Raw genomic sequence first — 211 nt, 5'->3', positions numbered from 1 at the left:
CAGGACCGGGACCCCAGGACCGGGACCCAGCCCCACTCCTTTGGCTGCCCCCCAAAACCAGCTCCAGCTTCACTGCAAGCTCAGCACAAGGTTTCAATGTCCCCCAAAGAGCCATCACCCTCTGTCCCCGCACACCCCGATGGGGATTTTACACCCACGCTGGGTGCTGGGGGTCCCGCGTGGGGGATGTGTCCCCTTTCCTGTTCCCACC

General features: G+C 64.0%; 1 protein-coding gene across 1 annotated transcript in view; it reads right to left on the bottom strand.

Annotated features, from left to right (window-relative positions):
* The window catches only part of LOC104526180 (ras-related protein Rab-42-like), a 1,330-nt gene that overhangs the window by 851 nt on the left and 268 nt on the right, over positions 1 to 211 (bottom strand).

This window comes from Antrostomus carolinensis, unplaced genomic scaffold (assembly GCF_000700745.2).
Source record: "Antrostomus carolinensis isolate BGI_N321 unplaced genomic scaffold, ASM70074v2 scaffold28206, whole genome shotgun sequence".
NCBI classification, from domain to species: Eukaryota; Metazoa; Chordata; class Aves; order Caprimulgiformes; family Caprimulgidae; genus Antrostomus; species Antrostomus carolinensis.
The sequence above is the reverse complement of the archived record's forward strand: the minus strand, read 5'-3'. Positions and strand labels throughout refer to the sequence as shown.